At 48.2% G+C, this 26,960-nt stretch overlaps 23 non-coding genes across 23 annotated transcripts; all 23 read right to left on the reverse strand.

Moving 5' to 3' along the window:
• Positions 1-342: 342 nt before the first annotated feature.
• Trnas-gcu (transfer RNA serine (anticodon GCU)) lies at positions 343-424 on the reverse strand. Its single transcript has one exon. It is a non-coding gene; the product is annotated as a tRNA-Ser (tRNA).
• Positions 425-1,263: 839 nt separating this feature from the next.
• Trnas-gcu (transfer RNA serine (anticodon GCU)) lies at positions 1,264-1,345 on the reverse strand. Its single transcript has one exon. It is a non-coding gene; the product is annotated as a tRNA-Ser (tRNA).
• Positions 1,346-2,184: 839 nt separating this feature from the next.
• On the reverse strand, positions 2,185-2,266 carry Trnas-gcu (transfer RNA serine (anticodon GCU)). Its single transcript has one exon. It is a non-coding gene; the product is annotated as a tRNA-Ser (tRNA).
• Positions 2,267-3,105: 839 nt separating this feature from the next.
• On the reverse strand, positions 3,106-3,187 carry Trnas-gcu (transfer RNA serine (anticodon GCU)). The gene has a single exon. It is a non-coding gene; the product is annotated as a tRNA-Ser (tRNA).
• Positions 3,188-4,026: 839 nt separating this feature from the next.
• On the reverse strand, positions 4,027-4,108 carry Trnas-gcu (transfer RNA serine (anticodon GCU)). The gene has a single exon. It is a non-coding gene; the product is annotated as a tRNA-Ser (tRNA).
• Positions 4,109-11,076: 6,968 nt separating this feature from the next.
• Trnas-gcu (transfer RNA serine (anticodon GCU)) lies at positions 11,077-11,158 on the reverse strand. The gene has a single exon. It is a non-coding gene; the product is annotated as a tRNA-Ser (tRNA).
• An 839-nt stretch (positions 11,159-11,997) lies between these two features.
• Trnas-gcu (transfer RNA serine (anticodon GCU)) lies at positions 11,998-12,079 on the reverse strand. Its single transcript has one exon. It is a non-coding gene; the product is annotated as a tRNA-Ser (tRNA).
• Positions 12,080-12,918: 839 nt separating this feature from the next.
• Positions 12,919-13,000, reverse strand: Trnas-gcu (transfer RNA serine (anticodon GCU)). Its single transcript has one exon. It is a non-coding gene; the product is annotated as a tRNA-Ser (tRNA).
• An 839-nt stretch (positions 13,001-13,839) lies between these two features.
• Trnas-gcu (transfer RNA serine (anticodon GCU)) lies at positions 13,840-13,921 on the reverse strand. Its single transcript has one exon. It is a non-coding gene; the product is annotated as a tRNA-Ser (tRNA).
• Positions 13,922-14,760: 839 nt separating this feature from the next.
• On the reverse strand, positions 14,761-14,842 carry Trnas-gcu (transfer RNA serine (anticodon GCU)). Its single transcript has one exon. It is a non-coding gene; the product is annotated as a tRNA-Ser (tRNA).
• Positions 14,843-15,681: 839 nt separating this feature from the next.
• Trnas-gcu (transfer RNA serine (anticodon GCU)) lies at positions 15,682-15,763 on the reverse strand. The gene has a single exon. It is a non-coding gene; the product is annotated as a tRNA-Ser (tRNA).
• Positions 15,764-16,602: 839 nt separating this feature from the next.
• Trnas-gcu (transfer RNA serine (anticodon GCU)) lies at positions 16,603-16,684 on the reverse strand. The gene has a single exon. It is a non-coding gene; the product is annotated as a tRNA-Ser (tRNA).
• An 839-nt stretch (positions 16,685-17,523) lies between these two features.
• Positions 17,524-17,605, reverse strand: Trnas-gcu (transfer RNA serine (anticodon GCU)). Its single transcript has one exon. It is a non-coding gene; the product is annotated as a tRNA-Ser (tRNA).
• Positions 17,606-18,444: 839 nt separating this feature from the next.
• On the reverse strand, positions 18,445-18,526 carry Trnas-gcu (transfer RNA serine (anticodon GCU)). Its single transcript has one exon. It is a non-coding gene; the product is annotated as a tRNA-Ser (tRNA).
• Positions 18,527-19,365: 839 nt separating this feature from the next.
• Positions 19,366-19,447, reverse strand: Trnas-gcu (transfer RNA serine (anticodon GCU)). Its single transcript has one exon. It is a non-coding gene; the product is annotated as a tRNA-Ser (tRNA).
• An 839-nt stretch (positions 19,448-20,286) lies between these two features.
• Trnas-gcu (transfer RNA serine (anticodon GCU)) lies at positions 20,287-20,368 on the reverse strand. The gene has a single exon. It is a non-coding gene; the product is annotated as a tRNA-Ser (tRNA).
• Positions 20,369-21,207: 839 nt separating this feature from the next.
• Positions 21,208-21,289, reverse strand: Trnas-gcu (transfer RNA serine (anticodon GCU)). Its single transcript has one exon. It is a non-coding gene; the product is annotated as a tRNA-Ser (tRNA).
• An 839-nt stretch (positions 21,290-22,128) lies between these two features.
• Positions 22,129-22,210, reverse strand: Trnas-gcu (transfer RNA serine (anticodon GCU)). Its single transcript has one exon. It is a non-coding gene; the product is annotated as a tRNA-Ser (tRNA).
• An 839-nt stretch (positions 22,211-23,049) lies between these two features.
• Positions 23,050-23,131, reverse strand: Trnas-gcu (transfer RNA serine (anticodon GCU)). Its single transcript has one exon. It is a non-coding gene; the product is annotated as a tRNA-Ser (tRNA).
• An 839-nt stretch (positions 23,132-23,970) lies between these two features.
• On the reverse strand, positions 23,971-24,052 carry Trnas-gcu (transfer RNA serine (anticodon GCU)). Its single transcript has one exon. It is a non-coding gene; the product is annotated as a tRNA-Ser (tRNA).
• An 839-nt stretch (positions 24,053-24,891) lies between these two features.
• On the reverse strand, positions 24,892-24,973 carry Trnas-gcu (transfer RNA serine (anticodon GCU)). Its single transcript has one exon. It is a non-coding gene; the product is annotated as a tRNA-Ser (tRNA).
• Positions 24,974-25,812: 839 nt separating this feature from the next.
• On the reverse strand, positions 25,813-25,894 carry Trnas-gcu (transfer RNA serine (anticodon GCU)). Its single transcript has one exon. It is a non-coding gene; the product is annotated as a tRNA-Ser (tRNA).
• An 839-nt stretch (positions 25,895-26,733) lies between these two features.
• On the reverse strand, positions 26,734-26,815 carry Trnan-guu (transfer RNA asparagine (anticodon GUU)). Its single transcript has one exon. It is a non-coding gene; the product is annotated as a tRNA-Asn (tRNA).
• Positions 26,816-26,960: the final 145 nt, after the last annotated feature.

Here is a 26,960-nt window from a genome sequence, read left to right on the forward strand (position 1 = left end):
ACTGTCGAGAGGCGACAGTTGTGCTACAGATGGATTATTATAGGCTCGATACGTTAAAATGACTGCGACAGGTATGCACTTAAATATAAATAAGAACTCGTCGTTCGCAGATACCGACATACTCTTCGCTGGAGCCGAAGTTGATTGGCTTATACATCTCGAAATGATGTTTAATTCGAAGGGCATACGCTATGGAATGTTGTGCGCTTTCATCTGGTAAGCATTTTTGTCTCGTATTTCATACACACGCTATCGGCCTCGTACACGCTTCGTTGTTACTACTGAGAGGCGTTTCGCATGGGGAAGGAGTGACCGCAAACGCGTGCTTTACGTAAAATTCTTCGACGAGGATGGGATTCGAACCCACGTGTGCAGAGCACATTGGATTAGCAGTCCAACGCCTTAACCACTCGGCCACCTCGTCTGCTGGAACTACAGCTGTGTCTTTGGCGAGCGCTTGCGGAAAGAAGACATTTGTCGATTCGAAAACGCTTTCAAAACATCGTACTGGGCCGGTGTTAACGTCTAATGCCCAGCTGCAGTGCAGCCGACCAAGCTCCCACTCGCGAGTCATTTAATGACAGCATCCGTCCACGTCGAAATACGATCGGGGCAAAATCACCGGACCACTTATTTACTGCAGGAATAAGCATTGTATCGACATGCAGTGTCGTCTAATGCACATGAGAAATGTGCTGGGCATTCTTTCCCACGACTTACTGCAACGTAACGTACAGCTCGATACGCTACACTGATATTACTTGCAAGGTTTTGACGTTCGTCCTAGCCCAAGATTGTCCTGCTGTTTGCGATGGAGCTTGGTGTTTGGGCGGCCCTTAGCGACGGATGTCTGCAAAGTCAAGTCTCTCCAGTAGGCCCTGCCAAATCGCTTCTGTATATGGCGGCCTGACGCAAAGCAAACTGTCGAGAGGCGACAGTTGTGCTACAGATGGATTATTATAGGCTCGATACGTTAAAATGACTGCGACAGGTATGCACTTAAATATAAATAAGAACTCGTCGTTCGCAGATACCGACATACTCTTCGCTGGAGCCGAAGTTTGATTGGCTTATACATCTCGAAATGATGTTTAATTCGAAGGGCATACGCTATGGAATGTTGTGCGCTTTCATCTGGTAAGCATTTTTGTCTCGTATTTCATACACACGCTATCGGCCTCGTACACGCTTCGTTGTTACTACTGAGAGGCGTTTCGCATGGGGAAGGAGTGACCACAAACGCGTGCTTTACGTAAAATTCTTCGACGAGGATGGGATTCGAACCCACGCGTGCAGAGCACATTGGATTAGCAGTCCAACGCCTTAACCACTCGGCCACCTCGTCTGCTGGAACTACAGCTGTGTCTTTGGCGAGCGCTTGCGGAAAGAAGACATTTGTCGATTCGAAAACGCTTTCAAAACATCGTACTGGGCCGGTGTTAACGTCTAATGCCCAGCTGCAGTGCAGCCGACCAAGCTCCCACTCGCGAGTCATTTAATGACAGCATCCGTCCACGTCGATATCCGATCGGGGCAAAATCACCGGACCACTTATTTACTGCAGGAATAAGCATTGTATCGACATGCAGTGTCGTCTAATGCACATGAGAAATGTGCTGGGCATTCTTTCCCACGACTTACTGCAACGAAACGTACAGCTCGATACGCTACACTGATATTACTTGCAAGGTTTTGACGTTCGTCCTAGCCCAAGATTGTCCTGCTGTTTGCGATGGAGCTTGGTGTTTGGGCGGCCCTTAGCGACGGATGTCTGCAAAGTCAAGTCTCTCCAGTAGGCCCTGCCAAATCGCTTCTGTATATGGCGGCCTGACGCAAAGCAAACTGTCGAGAGGCGACAGTTGTGCTACAGATGGATTATTATAGGCTCGATACGTTAAAATGACTGCGACAGGTATGCACTTAAATATAAATAAGAACTCGTCGTTCGCAGATACCGACATACTCTTCGCTGGAGCCGAAGTTTGATTGGCTTATACATCTCGAAATGATGTTTAATTCGAAGGGCATACGCTATGGAATGTTGTGCGCTTTCATCTGGTAAGCATTTTTGTCTAGTATTTCATACACACGCTATCGGCCTCGTACACGCTTCGTTGTTACTACTGAGAGGCGTTTCGCATGGGGAAGGAGTGACCGCAAACGCGCGCTTTACGTAAAATTCTTCGACGAGGATGGGATTCGAACCCACGCGTGCAGAGCACATTGGATTAGCAGTCCAACGCCTTAACCACTCGGCCACCTCGTCTGCTGGAACTACAGCTGTGTCTTTGGCGAGCGCTTGCGGAAAGAAGACATTTGTCGATTCGAAAACGCTTTCAAAACATCGTACTGGGCCGGTGTTAACGTCTAATGCCCAGCTGCAGTGCAGCCGACCAAGCTCCCACTCGCGAGTCATTTAATGACAGCATCCGTCCACGTCGATATCCGATCGGGGCAAAATCACCGGACCACTTATTTACTGCAGGAATAAGCATTGTATCGACATGCAGTGTCGTCTAATGCACATGAGAAATGTGCTGGGCATTCTTTCCCACGACTTACTGCAACGAAACGTACAGCTCGATACGCTACACTGATATTACTTGAAAGGTTTTGACGTTCGTCCTAGCCCAAGATTGTCCTGCTGTTTGCGATGGAGCTTGGTGTTTGGGCGGCCCTTAGCGACGGATGTCTGCAAAGTCAAGTCTCTCCAGTAGGCCCTGCCAAATCGCTTCTGTATATGGCGGCCTGACGCAAAGCAAACTGTCGAGAGGCGACAGTTGTGCTACAGATGGATTATTATAGGCTCGATACGTTAAAATGACTGCGACAGGTATGCACTTAAATATAAATAAGAACTCGTCGTTCGCAGATACCGACATACTCTTCGCTGGAGCCGAAGTTTGATTGGCTTATACATCTCGAAATGATGTTTAATTCGAAGGGCATACGCTATGGAATGTTGTGCGCTTTCATCTGGTAAGCATTTTTGTCTCGTATTTCATACACACGCTATCGGCCTCGTACACGCTTCGTTGTTACTACTGAGAGGCGTTTCGCATGGGGAAGGAGTGACCGCAAACGCGCGCTTTACGTAAAATTCTTCGACGAGGATGGGATTCGAACCCACGCGTGCAGAGCACATTGGATTAGCAGTCCAACGCCTTAACCACTCGGCCATCTCGTCTGCTGGAACTACAGCTGTGTCTTTGGCGAGCGCTTGCGGAAAGAAGACATTTGTCGATTCGAAAACGCTTTCAAAACATCGTACTGGGCCGGTGTTAACGTCTAATGCCCAGCTGCAGTGCAGCCGACCAAGCTCCCACTCGCGAGTCATTTAATGACAGCATCCGTCCACGTCGATATCCGATCGGGGCAAAATCACCGGACCACTTATTTACTGCAGGAATAAGCATTGTATCGACATGCAGTGTCGTCTAATGCACATGAGAAATGTGCTGGGCATTCTTTCCCACGACTTACTGCAACGAAACGTACAGCTCGATACGCTACACTGATATTACTTGCAAGGTTTTGACGTTCGTCCTAGCCCAAGATTGTCCTGCTGTTTGCGATGGAGCTTGGTGTTTGGGCGGCCCTTAGCGACGGATGTCTGCAAAGTCAAGTCTCTCCAGTAGGCCCTGCCAAATCGCTTCTGTATATGGCGGCCTGACGCAAAGCAAACTGTCGAGAGGCGACAGTTGTGCTACAGATGGATTATTATAGGCTCGATACGTTAAAATGACTGCGACAGGTATGCACTTAAATATAAATAAGAACTCGTCGTTCGCAGATACCGACATACTCTTCGCTGGAGCCGAAGTTTGATTGGCTTATACATCTCGAAATGATGTTTAATTCGAAGGGCATACGCTATGGAATGTTGTGCGCTTTCATCTGGTAAGCATTTTTGTCTCGTATTTCATACACACGCTATCGGCCTCGTACACGCTTCGTTGTTACTACTGAGAGGCGTTTCGCATGGGGAAGGAGTGACCGCAAACGCGTGCTTTACGTAAAATTCTTCGACGAGGATGGGATTCGAACCCACGCGTGCAGAGCACATTGGATTAGCAGTCCAACGCCTTAACCACTCGGCCACCTCGTCTGCTGGAACTACAGCTGTGTCTTTGGCGAGCGCTTGCGGAAAGAAGACATTTGTCGATTCGAAAACGCTTTCAAAACATCGTACTGGGCCGGTGTTAACGTCTAATGCCCAGCTGCAGTGCAGCCGACCAAGCTCCCACTCGCGAGTCATTTAATGACAGCATCCGTCCACGTCGATATCCGATCGGGGCAAAATCACCGGACCACTTATTTACTGCAGGAATAAGCATTGTATCGACATGCAGTGTCGTCTAATGCACATGAGAAATGTGCTGGGCATTCTTTCCCACGACTTACTGCAACGAAACGTACAGCTCGATACGCTACACTGATATTACTTGCAAGGTTTTGACGTTCGTCCTAGCCCAAGATTGTCCTGCTGTTTGCGATGGAGCTTGGTGTTTGGGCGGCCCTTAGCGACGGATGTCTGCAAAGTCAAGTCTCTCCAGTAGGCCCTGCCAAATCGCTTCTGTATATGGCGGCCTGACGCAAAGCAAACTGTCGAGAGGCGACAGTTGTGCTATAGATGGATTATTATAGGCTCGATACGTTAAAATGACTGCGACAGGTATGCACTTAAATATAAATAAGAACTCGTCGTTCGCAGATACCGACATACTCTTCGCTGGAGCCGAAGTTTGATTGGCTTATACATCTCGAAATGATGTTTAATTCGAAGGGCATACGCTATGGAATGTTGTGCGCTTTCATCTGGTAAGCATTTTTGTCTCGTATTTCATACACACGCTATCGGCCTCGTACACGCTTCGTTGTTACTACTGAGAGGCGTTTCGCATGGGGAAGGAGTGACCGCAAACGCGTGCTTTACGTAAAATTCTTCGACGAGGATGGGATTCGAACCCACGCGTGCAGAGCACATTGGATTAGCAGTCCAACGCCTTAACCACTTTTTTTTTTTTTTTTTTTTTTTATAAGTAGGGCCTCCTTCCTCCCCTTCAGCCCCGCCTTGCGCTCGCCATAAATCGCCTTCGTTGGCGTCGGCTTCATCTGCCATGATTTCTGAATTACTTATTCTTCTGAACTATTCCGATTTCCAAACCAAAGATAATTTTTTTATAGAAAATGAAAAAGGAACTCTGGTCCGCTAGAAAAACAGAAGAAAATAAAATAGTCCTTGTCGTAACACTGTTCAGTATACGTCACTGTGACATTTGAAGAAGAAAAGAAAAAAAAAAAAAACAAAGCAATGTAGAATGAAGGAAAGAAAAAAATACTTCTTTCATCGAAGAACGACTTCTAAAAAATTCGCATATCGTTTCCTGTAATGTCTCGTCTGTGAAAGTATGTGAAACTGTAATGCCAGGTAAAGACAGAACGCCGCCTCACTCTTGGGTTCTTGCGTCTGTAAATAATGAACATAATGACCCTTCAACCAATTGACAGAGTTCCGTTTGGTGTTCGGGTACGGCACTGAATCCGGATACAGGAAATCTTCAGGTTTAATACAAAGCTGGGAAGTCCTCATAATCGTAGCCAGTTTTCGGCGAATGCATAGCCAAACTGCTTGGACAGTGGTGCACAGAAAACGATGTTCATCAGTATCAGGCAAGTTGCACGTAAGGCACAAAGGTGAGTCAGCCAAATGTAGAGCATGAAGTCGTGAATTGGTACTTATTTTACGGTTCACGACCCTGTACCTTAGAGGCTTTCACTGACGTTGGTAAATCGCGGCTATGTATGTTTTTCCATATCACTGGCCAGCGATGATTGGGGTATTTGTGTTCGATGTTGTTCCTGTTCTTGGTTGCCAGTAGTTTATTATAAACTAACTTCACCACGGAAAGCTCATTTTCTGGGAGAGTTGACCGTACGTAACTGAACTCAATGAAAAAGCTCTTAAAGTGAGTCAGCGCAGGCGGAATATGTTGAACAGAGACGGGAGGCTGCAGGCAGGCCGGCGCTATTTCGGTTAACAAGTGAGCCGTTAGACTGTTCGGTAACGACCTCCACCGTTTGTAGGTGGTGCATACGTACAAAGCTCGTGACTTGGAACGAACATCTGTTAAATTTAAGCCTCCATCGGTCGTGGAGAGAGTGAGCGTATCGTACTTGACTTTAAAAATGTGTCCACGTGTGACAAAATGGCCTAGAGCGGACATCATACGCTTCGCTGTCTCCTGTGGCATGGGCAGTACTTGTGCAACGTAGTTAATCTTTGAGGTGAGGTAGACATTAGCGAAGGTGACTTTCTGCAGTTCATCAAGGCTTCTTAGGTAGTGGGTCTGCATGCAAGCACGCATACTTGCCAGGAGATTCCTATAGTTCACCGCAATTGTGTGCTGTATGTTGCTCCTGTACTCAATACCAAGGCATTTCATTTTAGAAATTAGTTGCAACTGACCGTGATGGTGCAGCGAGATGCCGCGTCCTATGTTCATAATGCCAGATTTCCTGGCATTCAACTTCGCACCCGCAACAAGTTCGTAGTTATTGACGATCTGAAGGGCTTCCTCGACTTCACCTTCGTCCATGACCAAAAATCCGACGTCATCCGCATATGCAGTACAAACAATCTTAATGCCGTGGATGGTTAATCCTTGTAGACGCTGTGTCAAGGTGACAAGCAAAGGCTCAATGGCAATGGCAAACAAGGCCATTGACATAGGGCATCCCTGTCGCACTGAATTAGTAATATTAATTGATGCGCTCAGCTGGCCATTCACCATGAGTCGAGTTACTCCTTTACGAAGGAGCTCATGTATAAGATTGATAAAACGTAGTGGAAATCCCATGGCATGCATCGTCCGGATGAGAAACTGATGGTTTACTCTGTCGAATGCCTTTGAAAAGTCAAGGGAAACTAGCGCACACCGTATCTTGCACGCATCTGCAATGGCTATAACGTCCCTGTATTGAGACAAATTTTGGAAGATCGTCCTACCGACACCTACACTGGTCTGGTACTGACCAATGACAGTATTCATCAACATTTTCAATCTATTAGAAATAATACGTGCTAAAATTTTGTAGTCACTGTTCAGTAAAGTAAGCGGCCGAAAATCGTCAACAGAACTGCACATTGGGCGTTTAGGGATTAAAACCACGATGCCTTCCACGAGAGCCTGAGGAACATTAAAATCAGGCCGTAAAATTTCATTAAACATACTCAACAACTTGGGCTTTAATTTGTCACAGAAAGTAAGATAAAATTCGACAGTGAGACCGTCGGGTCCGGGCGATTTATTTTTCGGACTTCGTGATAGCGCAGAATCCAATTCGTCTTCATCAATTTCTCGCATGAGAGTTTCGACTTCAGCAGCACCCAAAGTCCTTTGCAAGTTATTGAGTAATTCATCGTGAGTTCCATCGTCGGTATGTGTCGTTGCCAGGAGATCTGCCAGGTGATTGTGAAGTGCGTTCCGTATGTCTTGTTGCCGCGTGAGCGCAACGCCTTCACTCAACTGAAGACGAGTTATTAATCTCCGCCGCCCCCTCTTATTTTCACGAATGACGTGAAACATGGATGTCATTTCGTCGTCTATCACATTCTGGGGCCTGGACCTTATTTGAAAGCCTTCTGCCTGCTGCCGCTGAAGTTTTAATAATTTTGCCTTAATTTTTTTAATCTGCATAAAATTTTCAGGTACAGTCACATCGGACTGGTAAAGCTCCCTGAGACAAGTAAAATAAAACTCAGACGTTTGCCGTTGCCACCAGGATTTGTCCCGAGCGTAGCGTTTAAACATTTTTGATAAAGTTGGTTTGGCATGTGTTATCCACCATTCAGTAACGGAGGCATACTGTGCAACCCGTAGTTCACATGCCTCCCATGTTGCGTTAAAGACACGGTGACAGTCAACATCGTTAAGGAGAGCATTGTTAAGTTTCCAGAAACCTCTGCCGCGAAATGTGCCTTGCTTGACCATGTTAAGAGTACAAATATATGCGGCATGATCGGAAAAAATTGTGGGCCAAACTTCGGAGTGGAGGACTTGAGTCTTCATACACGCCGATACATAGATTCTGTCTAGCCGGCTTGCAGAGTGGTTCGTGACATGAGTGAACCCAGGTGCCGCTCCGTGCGTATGCTCCCATGTGTCAATGAGGTTCATTTCTTGGACGATACGTTCTAGTTCTCGAGATTTGTTAAAATTAGGCGTCTGGTCTTTTGGACTTAAGACACAATTGAAGTCACCCGCAAAAATTATACGATCGTAGGTTCCCCTAAAAAGTGGGACTATGGCGCTTGTGAAGAACTCAGCCCTAGCACGCCTATTGCTACTGCCGGACGGGGCGTAAACATTGATTATGCGTGTCCGATGGAAAGTGACAGCGATCCCTCTATGATCAGGCAGTTTTTCTGCGTCGGTCGCTACAATCCCTTCTTTTAACAGAATCGCTGTCCCTAAATTCGCACCGCTCCCGGAATTGGAGAGAGTAGTATAACCAGTTATTCGGTCAAGTTCAATCGCAGCGACTTCTTGAAGTAACAGAATATCGATATCCGCTGCGTATACAAAATCTTGTAAATTACGGAGCCGCCAGTACGACTGTATCTTATTGATGTTTAACGTGGCAATTTTATAGGCTTGGGGCTCGTTCATGGGAGAAGGCACATACTATTAATTAAACAGTCTTAGAAGGATGGCTAACGAAATTGAGGCCAAGCGCGTCAGTCGGAGTTCCTGTAGTTCCCGGTACGGTTGGTGTATGCCGCTCTGTGGGGGGTGCCGAAGATTCCGTCTCAATGGTCCGCATGACAGCCGCATCATTGCTCGCATCCAGTACTTCCATTTCCTGTGCCCAATTCCCAGTGAGAGTGGCCTCTGACAATAGCGATCCTGCGTTTCCTTGAGCGTGGGTATCCGGCAAAACGACTCTACTCGAGGTATCACTATCTTCCACCCGTCGTGGATTCACAGGGGGAGACACTACAGGATCAATGTCCATTCGACCAGACGCAGGGAGACCAACTTCAGAGGGTTCAGAAGTGTTCTGACTCATTTGGCTGCTTATTCGTTTCGCTTTGTCGCGGAGCTGTGGGGCGAGCTGATTGGCTCCTTGATGTGCAAGTCTCCGCTTCTTTTTGGAAGGCTTCCTCTTAGGGTTCGAAGCATCATCAACATCCGAAGTGGACTGTTGACTCTGGGGTTGATCCGCCGGGAACACAGCGTCTGCTTCATCCTCAGTACCAGTGGCATCAACCACTGGGGAGTCATCCGTCGTTACCTCCATCTCTGAGTGTGGTAGCGGCGGTGACGCGTCAGCACTCGGTTCTTTGACGTTATCGGCCAAAACATCATTCAAACGAGGGGCATCTACAGGCGGGGTCGCGGGTGGAAGACCAGAAGCCGCGACAGCGTATGTCAGTGGCAGTGCCGTCGTCACAGGGGGGCTAGCGGCTTCACCGACAGGTATCTGCGTCACGCGTCTTTGTATACATTCAGAGCGCACGTGGCCGGGCGCACCACAGCCGGCACACGTTTTTGGCTGCCCATCATATATGACAATTCCGCGATGTCCACCTACGTAAATATATGAAGGTATGTGCTGCTGTAGATCGATCTTAACCTGCCTGACGCCGTTAAGCACCGGAAATTTGTGGGCTTTGGACCAACGCTCCGCAAAATTGTTAATGACCCTCCCGTAAGGTGTTAATGCAGAATTTATTTGCGCGGCTGATATTTCAAACGGGAGTTCGAAAATACGTGCCGTTCGGATGCCCAGTCCAGCATGCGTAATGCTGACGTCACTGACGGTACCATCGCTATGTTTAAACTTCAGTACACCTCCACTGGACTCCACAATTCTATCACACAGTTCAGAGGACGTTAATTTCACATAAACAACACTAGTCACGATAGAGAAATTTATCCCTACAATGTCATCAAAAGTAATCTTAGCTGTTTCCTCTAACCATGCTTCAACTTCAAACGAATTTGGTTTCGAAAAGTTCCTATCAAAGGTAAACTTCAAGGTATCTTTCCTGTTAGTCGGATTCATAATTCCATATCAGATCCTACAGAACGGAACGAATACTAATAAGCAGACGCTGTAAGCACGCGACTCACCGCCTGACGTAAACACTTCCTGCCGCAGCGCGCTGGCCCTGGAGGTCCGCTCACCACCGCTGCCGCAGGCAGACTGCGAACCACTCGGCCACCTCGTCTGCTGGAACTACAGCTGTGTCTTTGGCGAGCGCTTGCGGAAAGAAGACATTTGTCGATTCGAAAACGCTTTCAAAACATCGTACTGGGCCGGTGTTAACGTCTAATGCCCAGCTGCAGTGCAGCCGACCAAGCTCCCACTCGCGAGTCATTTAATGACAGCATCCGTCCACGTCGATATCCGATCGGGGCAAAATCACCGGACCACTTATTTACTGCAGGAATAAGCATTGTATCGACATGCAGTGTCGTCTAATGCACATGAGAAATGTGCTGGGCATTCTTTCCCACGACTTACTGCAACGAAACGTACAGCTCGATACGCTACACTGATATTACTTGCAAGGTTTTGACGTTCGTCCTAGCCCAAGATTGTCCTGCTGTTTGCGATGGAGCTTGGTGTTTGGGCGGCCCTTAGCGACGGATGTCTGCAAAGTCAAGTCTCTCCAGTAGGCCCTGCCAAATCGCTTCTGTATATGGCGGCCTGACGCAAAGCAAACTGTCGAGAGGCGACAGTTGTGCTACAGATGGATTATTATAGGCTCGATACGTTAAAATGACTGCGACAGGTATGCACTTAAATATAAATAAGAACTCGTCGTTCGCAGATACCGACATACTGTTCGCTGGAGCCGAAGTTTGATTGGCTTATACATCTCGAAATGATGTTTAATTCGAAGGGCATACGCTATGGAATGTTGTGCGCTTTCATCTGGTAAGCATTTTTGTCTCGTATTTCATACACACGCTATCGGCCTCGTACACGCTTCGTTGTTACTACTGAGAGGCGTTTCGCATGGGGAAGGAGTGACCGCAAACGCGTGCTTTACGTAAAATTCTTCGACGAGGATGGGATTCGAACCCACGCGTGCAGAGCACATTGGATTAGCAGTCCAACGCCTTAACCACTCGGCCACCTCGTCTGCTGGAACTACAGCTGTGTCTTTGGCGAGCGCTTGCGGAAAGAAGACATTTGTCGATTCGAAAACGCTTTCAAAACATCGTACTGGGCCGGTGTTAACGTCTAATGCCCAGCTGCAGTGCAGCCGACCAAGCTCCCACTCGCGAGTCATTTAATGACAGCATCCGTCCACGTCGATATCCGATCGGGGCAAAATCACCGGACCACTTATTTACTGCAGGAATAAGCATTGTATCGACATGCAGTGTCGTCTAATGCACATGAGAAATGTGCTGGGCATTCTTTCCCACGACTTACTGCAACGAAACGTACAGCTCGATACGCTACACTGATATTACTTGCAAGGTTTTGACGTTCGTCCTAGCCCAAGATTGTCCTGCTGTTTGCGATGGAGCTTGGTGTTTGGGCGGCCCTTAGCGACGGATGTCTGCAAAGTCAAGTCTCTCCAGTAGGCCCTGCCAAATCGCTTCTGTATATGGCGGCCTGACGCAAAGCAAACTGTCGAGAGGCGACAGTTGTGCTACAGATGGATTATTATAGGCTCGATACGTTAAAATGACTGCGACAGGTATGCACTTAAATATAAATAAGAACTCGTCGTTCGCAGATACCGACATACTCTTCGCTGGAGCCGAAGTTTGATTGGCTTATACATCTCGAAATGATGTTTAATTCGAAGGGCATACGCTATGGAATGTTGTGCGCTTTCATCTGGTAAGCATTTTTGTCTCGTATTTCATACACACGCTATCGGCCTCGCACACGCTTCGTTGTTACTACTGAGAGGCGTTTCGCATGGGGAAGGAGTGACCGCAAACGCGTGCTTTACGTAAAATTCTTCGACGAGGATGGGATTCGAACCCACGCGTGCAGAGCACATTGGATTAGCAGTCCAACGCCTTAACCACTCGGCCACCTCGTCTGCTGGAACTACAGCTGTGTCTTTGGCGAGCGCTTGCGGAAAGAAGACATTTGTCGATTCGAAAACGCTTTCAAAACATCGTACTGGGCCGGTGTTAACGTCTAATGCCCAGCTGCAGTGCAGCCGACCAAGCTCCCACTCGCGAGTCATTTAATGACAGCATCCGTCCACGTCGATATCCGATCGGGGCAAAATCACCGGACCACTTATTTACTGCAGGAATAAGCATTGTATCGACATGCAGTGTCGTCTAATGCACATGAGAAATGTGCTGGGCATTCTTTCCCACGACTTACTGCAACGAAACGTACAGCTCGATACGCTACACTGATATTACTTGCAAGGTTTTGACGTTCGTCCTAGCCCAAGATTGTCCTGCTGTTTGCGATGGAGCTTGGTGTTTGGGCGGCCCTTAGCGACGGATGTCTGCAAAGTCAAGTCTCTCCAGTAGGCCCTGCCAAATCGCTTCTGTATATGGCGGCCTGACGCAAAGCAAACTGTCGAGAGGCGACAGTTGTGCTACAGATGGATTATTATAGGCTCGATACGTTAAAATGACTGCGACAGGTATGCACTTAAATATAAATAAGAACTCGTCGTTCGCAGATACCGACATACTCTTCGCTGGAGCCGAAGTTTGATTGGCTTATACATCTCGAAATGATGTTTAATTCGAAGGGCATACGCTATGGAATGTTGTGCGCTTTCATCTGGTAAGCATTTTTGTCTCGTATTTCATACACACGCTATCGGCCTCGTACACGCTTCGTTGTTACTACTGAGAGGCGTTTCGCATGGGGAAGGAGTGACCGCAAACGCGCGCTTTACGTAAAATTCTTCGACGAGGATGGGATTCGAACCCACGCGTGCAGAGCACATTGGATTAGCAGTCCAACGCCTTAACCACTCGGCCACCTCGTCTGCTGGAACTACAGCTGTGTCTTTGGCGAGCGCTTGCGGAAAGAAGACATTTGTCGATTCGAAAACGCTTTCAAAACATCGTACTGGGCCGGTGTTAACGTCTAATGCCCAGCTGCAGTGCAGCCGACCAAGCTCCCACTCGCGAGTCATTTAATGACAGCATCCGTCCACGTCGATATCCGATCGGGGCAAAATCACCGGACCACTTATTTACTGCAGGAATAAGCATTGTATCGACATGCAGTGTCGTCTAATGCACATGAGAAATGTGCTGGGCATTCTTTCCCACGACTTACTGCAACGAAACGTACAGCTCGATACGCTACACTGATATTACTTGCAAGGTTTTGACGTTCGTCCTAGCCCAAGATTGTCCTGCTGTTTGCGATGGAGCTTGGTGTTTGGGCGGCCCTTAGCGACGGATGTCTGCAAAGTCAAGTCTCTCCAGTAGGCCCTGCCAAATCGCTTCTGTATATGGCGGCCTGACGCAAAGCAAACTGTCGAGAGGCGACAGTTGTGCTACAGATGGATTATTATAGGCTCGATACGTTAAAATGACTGCGACAGGTATGCACTTAAATATAAATAAGAACTCGTCGTTCGCAGATACCGACATACTCTTCGCTGGAGCCGAAGTTTGATTGGCTTATACATCTCGAAATGATGTTTAATTCGAAGGGCATACGCTATGGAATGTTGTGCGCTTTCATCTGGTAAGCATTTTTGTCTCGTATTTCATACACACGCTATCGGCCTCGTACACGCTTCGTTGTTACTACTGAGAGGCGTTTCGCATGGGGAAGGAGTGACCGCAAACGCGTGCTTTACGTAAAATTCTTCGACGAGGATGGGATTCGAACCCACGCGTGCACAGCACATTGGATTAGCAGTCCAACGCCTTAACCACTCGGCCACCTCGTCTGCTGGAACTACAGCTGTGTCTTTGGCGAGCGCTTGCGGAAAGAAGACATTTGTCGATTCGAAAACGCTTTCAAAACATCGTACTGGGCCGGTGTTAACGTCTAATGCCCAGCTGCAGTGCAGCCGACCAAGCTCCCACTCGCGAGTCATTTAATGACAGCATCCGTCCACGTCGATATCCGATCGGGGCAAAATCACCGGACCACTTATTTACTGCAGGAATAAGCATTGTATCGACATGCAGTGTCGTCTAATGCACATGAGAAATGTGCTGGGCATTCTTTCCCACGACTTACTGCAACGAAACGTACAGCTCGATACGCTACACTGATATTACTTGCAAGGTTTTGACGTTCGTCCTAGCCCAAGATTGTCCTGCTGTTTGCGATGGAGCTTGGTGTTTGGGCGGCCCTTAGCGACGGATGTCTGCAAAGTCAAGTCTCTCCAGTAGGCCCTGCCAAATCGCTTCTGTATATGGCGGCCTGACGCAAAGCAAACTGTCGAGAGGCGACAGTTGTGCTACAGATGGATTATTATAGGCTCGATACGTTAAAATGACTGCGACAGGTATGCACTTAAATATAAATAAGAACTCGTCGTTCGCAGATACCGACATACTCTTCGCTGGAGCCGAAGTTTGATTGGCTTATACATCTCGAAATGATGTTTAATTCGAAGGGCATACGCTATGGAATGTTGTGCGCTTTCATCTGGTAAGCATTTTTGTCTCGTATTTCATACACACGCTATCGGCCTCGTACACTCTTCGTTGTTACTACTGAGAGGCGTTTCGCATGGGGAAGGAGTGACCGCAAACGCGTGCTTTACGTAAAATTCTTCGACGAGGATGGGATTCGAACCCACGCGTGCAGAGCACATTGGATTAGCAGTCCAACGCCTTAACCACTCGGCCACCTCGTCTGCTGGAACTACAGCTGTGTCTTTGGCGAGCGCTTGCGGAAAGAAGACATTTGTCGATTCGAAAACGCTTTCAAAACATCGTACTGGGCCGGTGTTAACGTCTAATGCCCAGCTGCAGTGCAGCCGACCAAGCTCCCACTCGCGAGTCATTTAATGACAGCATCCGTCCACGTCGATATCCGATCGGGGCAAAATCACCGGACCACTTATTTACTGCAGGAATAAGCATTGTATCGACATGCAGTGTCGTCTAATGCACATGAGAAATGTGCTGGGCATTCTTTCCCACGACTTACTGCAACGAAACGTACAGCTCGATACGCTACACTGATATTACTTGCAAGGTTTTGACGTTCGTCCTAGCCCAAGATTGTCCTGCTGTTTGCGATGGAGCTTGGTGTTTGGGCGGCCCTTAGCGACGGATGTCTGCAAAGTCAAGTCTTTCCAGTATTCCCTGCCAAATCGCTTCTGTATATGGCGGCCTGACGCAAAGCAAACTGTCGAGAGGCGACAGTTGTGCTACAGATGGATTATTATAGGCTCGATACGTTAAAATGACTGCGACAGGTATGCACTTAAATATAAATAAGAACTCGTCGTTCGCAGATACCGACATACTCTTCGCTGGAGCCGAAGTTTGATTGGCTTATACATCTCGAAATGATGTTTAATTCGAAGGGCATACGCTATGGAATGTTGTGCGCTTTCATCTGGTAAGCATTTTTGTCTCGTATTTCATACACACGCTATCGGCCTCGTACACGCTTCGTTGTTACTACTGAGAGGCGTTTCGCATGGGGAAGGAGTGACCGCAAACGCGCGCTTTACGTAAAATTCTTCGACGAGGATGGGATTCGAACCCACGCGTGCAGAGCACATTGGATTAGCAGTCCAACGCCTTAACCACTCGGCCACCTCGTCTGCTGGAACTACAGCTGTGTCTTTGGCGAGCGCTTGCGGAAAGAAGACATTTGTCGATTCGAAAACGCTTTCAAAACATCGTACTGGGCCGGTGTTAACGTCTAATGCCCAGCTGCAGTGCAGCCGACCAAGCTCCCACTCGCGAGTCATTTAATGACAGCATCCGTCCACGTCGATATCCGATCGGGGCAAAATCACCGGACCACTTATTTACTGCAGGAATAAGCATTGTATCGACATGCAGTGTCGTCTAATGCACATGAGAAATGTGCTGGGCATTCTTTCCCACGACTTACTGCAACGAAACGTACAGCTCGATACGCTACACTGATATTACTTGCAAGGTTTTGACGTTCGTCCTAGCCCAAGATTGTCCTGCTGTTTGCGATGGAGCTTGGTGTTTGGGCGGCCCTTAGCGACGGATGTCTGCAAAGTCAAGTCTCTCCAGTAGGCCCTGCCAAATCGCTTCTGTATATGGCGGCCTGACGCAAAGCAAACTGTCGAGAGGCGACAGTTGTGCTACAGATGGATTATTATAGGCTCGATACGTTAAAATGACTGCGACAGGTATGCACTTAAATATAAATAAGAACTCGTCGTTCGCAGATACCGACATACTCTTCGCTGGAGCCGAAGTTTGATTGGCTTATACATCTCGAAATGATGTTTAATTCGAAGGGCATACGCTATGGAATGTTGTGCGCTTTCATCTGGTAAGCATTTTTGTCTCGTATTTCATACACACGCTATCGGCCTCGTACACTCTTCGTTGTTACTACTGAGAGGCGTTTCGCATGGGGAAGGAGTGACCGCAAACGCGTGCTTTACGTAAAATTCTTCGACGAGGATGGGATTCGAACCCACGCGTGCAGAGCACATTGGATTAGCAGTCCAACGCCTTAACCACTCGGCCACCTCGTCTGCTGGAACTACAGCTGTGTCTTTGGCGAGCGCTTGCGGAAAGAAGACATTTGTCGATTCGAAAACGCTTTCAAAACATCGTACTGGGCCGGTGTTAACGTCTAATGCCCAGCTGCAGTGCAGCCGACCAAGCTCCCACTCGCGAGTCATTTAATGACAGCATCCGTCCACGTCGATATCCGATCGGGGCAAAATCACCGGACCACTTATTTACTGCAGGAATAAGCATTGTATCGACATGCAGTGTCGTCTAATGCACATGAGAAATGTGCTGGGCATTCTTTCCCACGACTTACTGCAACGAAACGTACAGCTCGATACGCTACACTGATATTACTTGCAAGGTTTTGACGTTCGTCCTAGCCCAAGATTGTCCTGCTGTTTGCGATGGAGCTTGGTGTTTGGGCGGCCCTTAGCGACGGATGTCTGCAAAGTCAAGTCTCTCCAGTAGGCCCTGCCAAATCGCTTCTGTATATGGCGGCCTGACGCAAAGCAAACTGTCGAGAGGCGACAGTTGTGCTACAGATGGATTATTATAGGCTCGATACGTTAAAATGACTGCGACAGGTATGCACTTAAATATAAATAAGAACTCGTCGTTCGCAGATACCGACATACTCTTCGCTGGAGCCGAAGTTTGATTGGCTTATACATCTCGAAATGATGTTTAATTCGAAGGGCATACGCTATGGAATGTTGTGCGCTTTCATCTGGTAAGCATTTTTGTCTCGTATTTCATACACACGCTATCGGCCTCGTACACGCTTCGTTGTTACTACTGAGAGGCGTTTCGCATGGGGAAGGAGTGACCGCAAACGCGTGCTTTACGTAAAATTCTTCGACGAGGATGGGATTCGAACCCACGCGTGCAGAGCACATTGGATTAGCAGTCCAACGCCTTAACCACTCGGCCACCTCGTCTGCTGGAACTACAGCTGTGTCTTTGGCGAGCGCTTGCGGAAAGAAGACATTTGTCGATTCGAAAACGCTTTCAAAACATCGTACTGGGCCGGTGTTAACGTCTAATGCCCAGCTGCAGTGCAGCCGACCAAGCTCCCACTCGCGAGTCATTTAATGACAGCATCCGTCCACGTCGATATCCGATCGGGGCAAAATCACCGGACCACTTATTTACTGCAGGAATAAGCATTGTATCGACATGCAGTGTCGTCTAATGCACATGAGAAATGTGCTGGGCATTCTTTCCCACGACTTACTGCAACGAAACGTACAGCTCGATACGCTACACTGATATTACTTGCAAGGTTTTGACGTTCGTCCTAGCCCAAGATTGTCCTGCTGTTTGCGATGGAGCTTGGTGTTTGGGCGGCCCTTAGCGACGGATGTCTGCAAAGTCAAGTCTCTCCAGTAGGCCCTGCCAAATCGCTTCTGTATATGGCGGCCTGACGCAAAGCAAACTGTCGAGAGGCGACAGTTGTGCTACAGATGGATTATTATAGGCTCGATACGTTAAAATGACTGCGACAGGTATGCACTTAAATATAAATAAGAACTCGTCGTTCGCAGATACCGACATACTCTTCGCTGGAGCCGAAGTTTGATTGGCTTATACATCTCGAAATGATGTTTAATTCGAAGGGCATACGCTATGGAATGTTGTGCGCTTTCATCTGGTAAGCATTTTTGTCTCGTATTTCATACACACGCTATCGGCCTCGTACACGCTTCGTTGTTACTACTGAGAGGCGTTTCGCATGGGGAAGGAGTGACCGCAAACGCGTGCTTTACGTAAAATTCTTCGACGAGGATGGGATTCGAACCCACGCGTGCAGAGCACATTGGATTAGCAGTCCAACGCCTTAACCACTCGGCCACCTCGTCTGCTGGAACTACAGCTGTGTCTTTGGCGAGCGCTTGCGGAAAGAAGACATTTGTCGATTCGAAAACGCTTTCAAAACATCGTACTGGGCCGGTGTTAACGTCTAATGCCCAGCTGCAGTGCAGCCGACCAAGCTCCCACTCGCGAGTCATTTAATGACAGCATCCGTCCACGTCGATATCCGATCGGGGCAAAATCACCGGACCACTTATTTACTGCAGGAATAAGCATTGTATCGACATGCAGTGTCGTCTAATGCACATGAGAAATGTGCTGGGCATTCTTTCCCACGACTTACTGCAACGAAACGTACAGCTCGATACGCTACACTGATATTACTTGCAAGGTTTTGACGTTCGTCCTAGCCCAAGATTGTCCTGCTGTTTGCGATGGAGCTTGGTGTTTGGGCGGCCCTTAGCGACGGATGTCTGCAAAGTCAAGTCTCTCCAGTAGGCCCTGCCAAATCGCTTCTGTATATGGCGGCCTGACGCAAAGCAAACTGTCGAGAGGCGACAGTTGTGCTACAGATGGATTATTATAGGCTCGATACGTTAAAATGACTGCGACAGGTATGCACTTAAATATAAATAAGAACTCGTCGTTCGCAGATACCGACATACTCTTCGCTGGAGCCGAAGTTTGATTGGCTTATACATCTCGAAATGATGTTTAATTCGAAGGGCATACGCTATGGAATGTTGTGCGCTTTCATCTGGTAAGCATTTTTGTCTCGTATTTCATACACACGCTATCGGCCTCGTACACGCTTCGTTGTTACTACTGAGAGGCGTTTCGCATGGGGAAGGAGTGACCGCAAACGCGTGCTTTACGTAAAATTCTTCGACGAGGATGGGATTCGAACCCACGCGTGCAGAGCACATTGGATTAGCAGTTCAACGCCTTAACCACTCGGCCACCTCGTCTGCTGGAACTACAGCTGTGTCTTTGGCGAGCGCTTGCGGAAAGAAGACATTTGTCGATTCGAAAACGCTTTCAAAACATCGTACTGGGCCGGTGTTAACGTCTAATGCCCAGCTGCAGTGCAGCCGACCAAGCTCCCACTCGCGAGTCATTTAATGACAGCATCCGTCCACGTCGATATCCGATCGGGGCAAAATCACCGGACCACTTATTTACTGCAGGAATAAGCATTGTATCGACATGCAGTGTCGTCTAATGCACATGAGAAATGTGCTGGGCATTCTTTCCCACGACTTACTGCAACGAAACGTACAGCTCGATACGCTACACTGATATTACTTGCAAGGTTTTGACGTTCGTCCTAGCCCAAGATTGTCCTGCTGTTTGCGATGGAGCTTGGTGTTTGGGCGGCCCTTAGCGACGGATGTCTGCAAAGTCAAGTCTCTCCAGTAGGCCCTGCCAAATCGCTTCTGTATATGGCGGCCTGACGCAAAGCAAACTGTCGAGAGGCGACAGTTGTGCTACAGATGGATTATTATAGGCTCGATACGTTAAAATGACTGCGACAGGTATGCACTTAAATATAAATAAGAACTCGTCGTTCGCAGATACCGACATACTCTTCGCTGGAGCCGAAGTTTGATTGGCTTATACATCTCGAAATGATGTTTAATTCGAAGGGCATACGCTATGGAATGTTGTGCGCTTTCATCTGGTAAGCATTTTTGTCTCGTATTTCATACACACGCTATCGGCCTCGTACACGCTTCGTTGTTACTACTGAGAGGCGTTTCGCATGGGGAAGGAGTGACCGCAAACGCGTGCTTTACGTAAAATTCTTCGACGAGGATGGGATTCGAACCCACGCGTGCAGAGCACATTGGATTAGCAGTCCAACGCCTTAACCACTCGGCCACCTCGTCTGCTGGAACTACAGCTGTGTCTTTGGCGAGCGCTTGCGGAAAGAAGACATTTGTCGATTCGAAAACGCTTTCAAAACATCGTACTGGGCCGGTGTTAACGTCTAATGCCCAGCTGCAGTGCAGCCGACCAAGCTCCCACTCGCGAGTCATTTAATGACAGCATCCGTCCACGTCGATATCCGATCGGGGCAAAATCACCGGACCACTTATTTACTGCAGGAATAAGCATTGTATCGACATGCAGTGTCGTCTAATGCACATGAGAAATGTGCTGGGCATTCTTTCCCACGACTTACTGCAACGAAACGTACAGCTCGATACGCTACACTGATATTACTTGCAAGGTTTTGACGTTCGTCCTAGCCCAAGATTGTCCTGCTGTTTGCGATGGAGCTTGGTGTTTGGGCGGCCCTTAGCGACGGATGTCTGCAAAGTCAAGTCTCTCCAGTAGGCCCTGCCAAATCGCTTCTGTATATGGCGGCCTGACGCAAAGCAAACTGTCGAGAGGCGACAGTTGTGCTACAGATGGATTATTATAGGCTCGATACGTTAAAATGACTGCGACAGGTATGCACTTAAATATAAATAAGAACTCGTCGTTCGCAGATACCGACATACTCTTCGCTGGAGCCGAAGTTTGATTGGCTTATACATCTCGAAATGATGTTTAATTCAAAGGGCATACGCTATGGAATGTTGTGCGCTTTCATCTGGTAAGCATTTTTGTCTCGTATTTCATACACACGCTATCGGCCTCGTACACGCTTCGTTGTTACTACTGAGAGGCGTTTCGCATGGGGAAGGAGTGACCGCAAACGCGTGCTTTACGTAAAATTCTTCGACGAGGATGGGATTCGAACCCACGATTGCAGAGCACATTGGATTAGCAGTCCAACGCCTTAACCACTCGGCCACCTCGTCTGCTGGAACTACAGCTGTGTCTTTGGCGAGCGCTTGCGGAAAGAAGACATTTGTCGATTCGAAAACGCTTTCAAAACATCGTACTGGGCCGGTGTTAACGTCTAATGCCCAGCTGCAGTGCAGCCGACCAAGCTCCCACTCGCGAGTCATTTAATGACAGCATCCGTCCACGTCGATATCCGATCGGGGCAAAATCACCGGACCACTTATTTACTGCAGGAATAAGCATTGTATCGACATGCAGTGTCGTCTAATGCACATGAGAAATGTGCTGGGCATTCTTTCCCACGACTTACTGCAACGAAACGTACAGCTCGATACGCTACACTGATATTACTTGCAAGGTTTTGACGTTCGTCCTAGCCCAAGATTGTCCTGCTGTTTGCGATGGAGCTTGGTGTTTGGGCGGCCCTTAGCGACGGATGTCTGCAAAGTCAAGTCTCTCCAGTAGGCCCTGCCAAATCGCTTCTGTATATGGCGGCCTGACGCAAAGCAAACTGTCGAGAGGCGACAGTTGTGCTACAGATGGATTATTATAGGCTCGATACGTTAAAATGACTGCGACAGGTATGCACTTAAATATAAATAAGAACTCGTCGTTCGCAGATACCGACATACTCTTCGCTGGAGCCGAAGTTTGATTGGCTTATACATCTCGAAATGATGTTTAATTCGAAGGGCATACGCTATGGAATGTTGTGCGCTTTCATCTGGTAAGCATTTTTGTCTCGTATTTCATACACACGCTATCGGCCTCGTACACGCTTCGTTGTTACTACTGAGAGGCGTTTCGCATGGGGAAGGAGTGACCGCAAACGCGCGCTTTACGTAAAATTCTTCGACGAGGATGGGATTCGAACCCACGCGTGCAGAGCACATTGGATTAGCAGTCCAACGCCTTAACCACTCGGCCACCTCGTCTGCTGGAACTACAGCTGTGTCTTTGGCGAGCGCTTGCGGAAAGAAGACATTTGTCGATTCGAAAACGCTTTCAAAACATCGTACTGGGCCGGTGTTAACGTCTAATGCCCAGCTGCAGTGCAGCCGACCAAGCTCCCACTCGCGAGTCATTTAATGACAGCATCCGTCCACGTCGATATCCGATCGGGGCAAAATCACCGGACCACTTATTTACTGCAGGAATAAGCATTGTATCGACATGCAGTGTCGTCTAATGCACATGAGAAATGTGCTGGGCATTCTTTCCCACGACTTACTGCAACGAAACGTACAGCTCGATACGCTACACTGATATTACTTGCAAGGTTTTGACGTTCGTCCTAGCCCAAGATTGTCCTGCTGTTTGCGATGGAGCTTGGTGTTTGGGCGGCCCTTAGCGACGGATGTCTGCAAAGTCAAGTCTCTCCAGTAGGCCCTGCCAAATCGCTTCTGTATATGGCGGCCTGACGCAAAGCAAACTGTCGAGAGGCGACAGTTGTGCTACAGATGGATTATTATAGGCTCGATACGTTAAAATGACTGCGACAGGTATGCACTTAAATATAAATAAGAACTCGTCGTTCGCAGATACCGACATACTCTTCGCTGGAGCCGAAGTTTGATTGGCTTATACATCTCGAAATGATGTTTAATTCGAAGGGCATACGCTATGGAATGTTGTGCGCTTTCATCTGGTAAGCATTTTTGTCTCGTATTTCATACACACGCTATCGGCCTCGTACACGCTTCGTTGTTACTACTGAGAGGCGTTTCGCATGGGGAAGGAGTGACTGCAAACGCGCGCTTTACGTAAAATTCTTCGACGAGGATGGGATTCGAACCCACGCGTGCAGAGCACATTGGATTAGCAGTCCAACGCCTTAACCACTCGGCCACCTCGTCTGCTGGAACTACAGCTGTGTCTTTGGCGAGCGCTTGCGGAAAGAAGACATTTGTCGATTCGAAAACGCTTTCAAAACATCGTACTGGGCCGGTGTTAACGTCTAATGCCCAGCTGCAGTGCAGCCGACCAAGCTCCCACTCGCGAGTCATTTAATGACAGCATCCGTCCACGTCGATATCCGATCGGGGCAAAATCACCGGACCACTTATTTACTGCAGGAATAAGCATTGTATCGACATGCAGTGTCGTCTAATGCACATGAGAAATGTGCTGGGCATTCTTTCCCACGACTTACTGCAACGAAACGTACAGCTCGATACGCTACACTGATATTACTTGCAAGGTTTTGACGTTCGTCCTAGCCCAAGATTGTCCTGCTGTTTGCGATGGAGCTTGGTGTTTGGGCGGCCCTTAGCGACGGATGTCTGCAAAGTCAAGTCTCTCCAGTAGGCCCTGCCAAATCGCTTCTGTATATGGCGGCCTGACGCAAAGCAAACTGTCGAGAGGCGACAGTTGTGCTACAGATGGATTATTATAGGCTCGATACGTTAAAATGACTGCGACAGGTATGCACTTAAATATAAATAAGAACTCGTCGTTCGCAGATACCGACATACTCTTCGCTGGAGCCGAAGTTTGATTGGCTTATACATCTCGAAATGATGTTTAATTCAAAGGGCATACGCTATGGAATGTTGTGCGCTTTCATCTGGTAAGCATTTTTGTCTCGTATTTCATACACACGCTATCGGCCTCGTACACGCTTCGTTGTTACTACTGAGAGGCGTTTCGCATGGGGAAGGAGTGACCGCAAACGCGTGCTTTACGTAAAATTCTTCGACGAGGATGGGATTCGAACCCACGCGTGCAGAGCACATTGGATTAGCAGTCCAACGCCTTAACCACTCGGCCACCTCGTCTGCTGGAACTACAGCTGTGTCTTTGGCGAGCGCTTGCGGAAAGAAGACATTTGTCGATTCGAAAACGCTTTCAAAACATCGTACTGGGCCGGTGTTAACGTCTAATGCCCAGCTGCAGTGCAGCCGACCAAGCTCCCACTCGCGAGTCATTTAATGACAGCATCCGTCCACGTCGATATCCGATCGGGGCAAAATCACCGGACCACTTATTTACTGCAGGAATAAGCATTGTATCGACATGCAGTGTCGTCTAATGCACATGAGAAATGTGCTGGGCATTCTTTCCCACGACTTACTGCAACGAAACGTACAGCTCGATACGCTACACTGATATTACTTGCAAGGTTTTGACGTTCGTCCTAGCCCAAGATTGTCCTGCTGTTTGCGATGGAGCTTGGTGTTTGGGCGGCCCTTAGCGACGGATGTCTGCAAAGTCAAGTCTCTCCAGTAGGCCCTGCCAAATCGCTTCTGTATATGGCGGCCTGACGCAAAGCAAACTGTCGAGAGGCGACAGTTGTGCTACAGATGGATTATTATAGGCTCGATACGTTAAAATGACTGCGACAGGTATGCACTTAAATATAAATAAGAACTCGTCGTTCGCAGATACCGACATACTCTTCGCTGGAGCCGAAGTTTGATTGGCTTATACATCTCGAAATGATGTTTAATTCGAAGGGCATACGCTATGGAATGTTGTGCGCTTTCATCTGGTAAGCATTTTTGTCTCGTATTTCATACACACGCTATCGGCCTCGTACACGCTTCGTTGTTACTACTGAGAGGCGTTTCGCATGGGGAAGGAGTGACCGCAAACGCGCGCTTTACGTAAAATTCTTCGACGAGGATGGGATTCGAACCCACGCGTGCAGAGCACATTGGATTAGCAGTCCAACGCCTTAACCACTCGGCCACCTCGTCTGCTGGAACTACAGCTGTGTCTTTGGCGAGCGCTTGCGGAAAGAAGACATTTGTCGATTCGAAAACGCTTTCAAAACATCGTACTGGGCCGGTGTTAACGTCTAATGCCCAGCTGCAGTGCAGCCGACCAAGCTCCCACTCGCGAGTCATTTAATGACAGCATCCGTCCACGTCGATATCCGATCGGGGCAAAATCACCGGACCACTTATTTACTGCAGGAATAAGCATTGTATCGACATGCAGTGTCGTCTAATGCACATGAGAAATGTGCTGGGCATTCTTTCCCACGACTTACTGCAACGAAACGTACAGCTCGATACGCTACACTGATATTACTTGCAAGGTTTTGACGTTCGTCCTAGCCCAAGATTGTCCTGCTGTTTGCGATGGAGCTTGGTGTTTGGGCGGCCCTTAGCGACGGATGTCTGCAAAGTCAAGTCTCTCCAGTAGGCCCTGCCAAATCGCTTCTGTATATGGCGGCCTGACGCAAAGCAAACTGTCGAGAGGCGACAGTTGTGCTACAGATGGATTATTATAGGCTCGATACGTTAAAATGACTGCGACAGGTATGCACTTAAATATAAATAAGAACTCGTCGTTCGCAGATACCGACATACTCTTCGCTGGAGCCGAAGTTTGATTGGCTTATACATCTCGAAATGATGTTTAATTCGAAGGGCATACGCTATGGAATGTTGTGCGCTTTCATCTGGTAAGCATTTTTGTCTCGTATTTCATACACACGCTATCGGCCTCGTACACGCTTCGTTGTTACTACTGAGAGGCGTTTCGCATGGGGAAGGAGTGACCGCAAACGCGCGCTTTACGTAAAATTCTTCGACGAGGATGGGATTCGAACCCACGCGTGCAGAGCACATTGGATTAGCAGTCCAACGCCTTAACCACTCGGCCATCTCGTCTGCTGGAACTACAGCTGTGTCTTTGGCGAGCGCTTGCGGAAAGAAGACATTTGTCGATTCGAAAACGCTTTCAAAACATCGTACTGGGCCGGTGTTAACGTCTAATGCCCAGCTGCAGTGCAGCCGACCAAGCTCCCACTCGCGAGTCATTTAATGACAGCATCCGTCCACGTCGATATCCGATCGGGGCAAAATCACCGGACCACTTATTTACTGCAGGAATAAGCATTGTATCGACATGCAGTGTCGTCTAATGCACATGAGAAATGTGCTGGGCATTCTTTCCCACGACTTACTGCAACGAAACGTACAGCTCGATACGCTACACTGATATTACTTGCAAGGTTTTGACGTTCGTCCTAGCCCAAGATTGTCCTGCTGTTTGCGATGGAGCTTGGTGTTTGGGCGGCCCTTAGCGACGGATGTCTGCAAAGTCAAGTCTCTCCAGTAGGCCCTGCCAAATCGCTTCTGTATATGGCGGCCTGACGCAAAGCAAACTGTCGAGAGGCGACAGTTGTGCTACAGATGGATTATTATAGGCTCGATACGTTAAAATGACTGCGACAGGTATGCACTTAAATATAAATAAGAACTCGTCGTTCGCAGATACCGACATACTCTTCGCTGGAGCCGAAGTTTGATTGGCTTATACATCTCGAAATGATGTTTAATTCGAAGGGCATACGCTATGGAATGTTGTGCGCTTTCATCTGGTAAGCATTTTTGTCTCGTATTTCATACACACGCTATCGGCCTCGTACACGCTTCGTTGTTACTACTGAGAGGCGTTTCGCATGGGGAAGGAGTGACCGCAAACGCGCGCTTTACGTAAAATTCTTCGACGAGGATGGGATTCGAACCCACGCGTGCAGAGCACATTGGATTAACAGTCCAACGCCTTAACCACTCGGCCACCTCGTCTGCTGGAACTACAGCTGTGTCTTTGGCGAGCGCTTGCGGAAAGAAGACATTTGTCGATTCGAAAACGCTTTCAAAACATCGTACTGGGCCGGTGTTAACGTCTAATGCCCAGCTGCAGTGCAGCCGACCAAGCTCCCACTCGCGA

The sequence above is a fragment of the Schistocerca gregaria genome, chromosome 2 (genome assembly GCF_023897955.1).
Source record: "Schistocerca gregaria isolate iqSchGreg1 chromosome 2, iqSchGreg1.2, whole genome shotgun sequence".
Classification (NCBI taxonomy): domain Eukaryota; kingdom Metazoa; phylum Arthropoda; class Insecta; order Orthoptera; family Acrididae; genus Schistocerca; species Schistocerca gregaria.